This window comes from Gavialis gangeticus, unplaced genomic scaffold (assembly GCF_001723915.1).
Source record: "Gavialis gangeticus isolate Ggan-Ray unplaced genomic scaffold, GavGan_comp1, whole genome shotgun sequence".
NCBI classification, from domain to species: Eukaryota; Metazoa; Chordata; order Crocodylia; family Gavialidae; genus Gavialis; species Gavialis gangeticus.
In genome coordinates, this window is record NW_017729032.1 from 9,483,258 (window position 1) to 9,486,022 (window position 2,765).

General features: G+C 39.5%; 1 long non-coding RNA gene across 2 annotated transcripts in view; it reads left to right on the plus strand.

Annotated features, from left to right (window-relative positions):
* LOC109302521 overlaps positions 1–961 on the plus strand; it is a 17,670-nt gene extending 16,709 nt beyond the window's left edge. For both annotated transcript variants that reach the window (XR_002098824.1, XR_002098823.1), the window contains one exon: positions 598–961. This is a non-coding gene — a long non-coding RNA (uncharacterized LOC109302521). The remainder of the gene's footprint in view (positions 1–597) is intronic.
* Positions 962–2,765: the final 1,804 nt, after the last annotated feature.

A 2,765-nucleotide genomic window follows, 5' to 3' on the forward strand; every position in this document is an offset into this window, starting at 1 on the left:
TTTTTTTTTTTTTTTTTTTTTTAAAGGGTTTATTTTAAAAGAAAAAAAAATCAGATTTTTGTACTAAATTAAATGCACTTGAGTCAAAATAAAAAATCATTACATAAATGGTCCCTGCCCTACATACCTAAGGGACTTTCTTGTCCCTTACGTTCTGTCTTGATCCCTAAGGTCAGCCAAGAGCAACCCCCTGCAAATAGCATCTGCATGCCAAGTTTCTTTGGCAAAAATACAGGGGAGGTTGTTCTCGGCAGACACTTCTCAGCTCTGGAAGTCTCTGTCCTCTGTGGCCCATCTGCACCCTGGACAATACCCAGAAGCAATGTCTAACCATTTTGGGGGCAGCAGGTTTTAACCGGATTGGTTAACTATTTTGGCTGCTGTCTGAGAAGTTTACTATATTCTATTTATTTTAATATACACCTTGCTCTTAGTGTAAACTGCCCTAAGCCTTTTTTGGGGAAGGCAGCATAGAAATTGAATGAATGAATATTGAATTTGAAATTATGAGAGTGATTATTAAATTCTAAATTTACTAGAAATGACTAACATCCTTTAATTAAATTTTAAAATAATAGCCAAGTGCTGACTTTATAGAAAGAAGTCACACCACTGAATGGGTGGAAGTTCCTGGCTAAACATCTGGAACCAATTTGCTGAGTTTGCCAAATCAGGTTTTGGCAGTAGTGGCCCCTTCTATAGACAGAAAATATTTTCTTCAGTTCAGTTTAATCAGCTAGCTCAGTTCAAGGACTCATTCAAAACTGAAAAACGAATGGGAAATTCAAAAAATGGGAAGGCTTGTTTTCCTCTTTTTTTTAATGGATAAAAATGAGTTGTAAGGACTTAAGCTCTACTCCTCCTAGAATACTGAAGGACATGGAGACCTGAAATTATTGGTTCAGTTGACTAAAAATGACACTTCATTTGTTTAATAAATCAGCTAGTTTAAAATATGAAATATGCTTTGATTAACTATCCAGTACATTTAAAGCTAGTTTTATTAATAAGATTTTTTTTTAATGCTCTACTTGTGCTTTTTAAAGGGAATGCTAACTTCCATCCAAGCACAGCTAGACACAAATCATAACCAAGGCATTATTCATTATCCGGGGGGAGAGGGGAGATAACTCGTTCATAGTTTTCTAATATAAGAAGACAAAAATTAAGGCTATGACTAAAAGCATACTTGCTTAAAAGAATAGCTATTGCTTATCTTTCTGGTTAGCATAAATACTGTTGAGTTTAGTGAGAACTCTGTTTACTCAATGTGTTGTTATGGTTATCAATCACTGGGTGCACCTACATGTGCAATTAATGTGGAGCGATAAATTCCAGCACATATCACACCATAGTTTATTGCTCCCAGGCTGGCAAGGGTTGCTCCCACTCAGCTCAAAGTGCTGCAGAGGGGCTGGCTGGGGCATGAGGATGCTTCAGTGAGGCGTTAGCTAGCAGGCAGTCCCCCAGACTGAAGCACCCTCATGCCCCAACCAGCCAGGGCAGTGCCTACACTTGTCCTACTGAAAAGAAAAAAAACTCCACAGCAGGAGAGCATTTGTTTACAATTTCCAAGTACTATCCTTATGCAGAGTTAATGAGTTTACTCCAGTCTAATAATCTAATGTAGACAGGAAACGTCTTGTGTAGATGCCCCCACAGAGAATAAAACCTTTCACTAAGAAAAGATACAGAAACCAAAAAAATATTAAAATCGATCATTTTAAGTCCAGGCTTCCTAGATTTGAATTGTGATTCAAATCGCTGGAAAGGAGGAGATGGAATTGCTACTGTTGCCACATGCTTTTTGTGGAACAGCAGTGGTGAGAGTACCTGCCTGCTGAGAGGGAAACCTGGGTTATATCCCCACCCTCAGCCTAAAGGGATTCTAATCCACATCTTTCACTTCCCTGGAGGATGCCCTAGCTGTAAATCCACAAAATAGTCTGGGTCAGAGCACTCTTGGCTGTGAAGTGACTCACCTTCAACAGGAGCAGTGAAGAGTGCAAAAGCCACAAAGAGACCAAGCCAGAGAGTTTGATTCTCTGACCTAATACTTAGGCAACGTAACTGGGAGGGGGACATTTGGGTTCCAGCCCCCACTCCCTGGGTTATTTCTATTCTTTAATGACGATCCAAAGCATAATGCACAAACAATAGAGAGCATCCCTGCAAAAACCTACTCTCTTATTTAAATGGAATTGCCCACATTTCTGCAGAAGCCATTGATTGGGGCTATTGGCACATGCTGGCATGAGTCAGTGTGAATAAATGGTGTAAGATCAGACTTATTATTATCACCAGATAGGACACATTGCCAGTAATCAAAGAACCATAGACTAAGACTGAATGGGACTTCATTCCTGTGCCCCAAGGTGGGAAAAATTATTTCTAACCTGATCCTGAAAAATGTTGGTCTAGCTTTTAAAAACCTCCAAGGAGGGAGACTCCACGGCCTCCCTTAACTATCCTAACATTTCGGAAAATTTTCCTCATCTTAAACCAAAATCTCCATTAGCTCTTCTTGGCCATCCCAGCAGACAAGGAGATGAGTTAATTTCCTTCCTTCTTGCAACATGTTTTACGTAACTGAAGACCATTATCATGCCCATCCTCAGTCTTGTCTTCTCTCTGTAAACAAATATAGTTCTTTCACTCTTTCCTGATACAGCATGTTTTATTGCTCTCCTCTGAATCCACATCTTTCATCAAAATCAGTGTCCAAAATTGCATACAGATCTCCAGCTGAGGCCCTGTGCTGAATA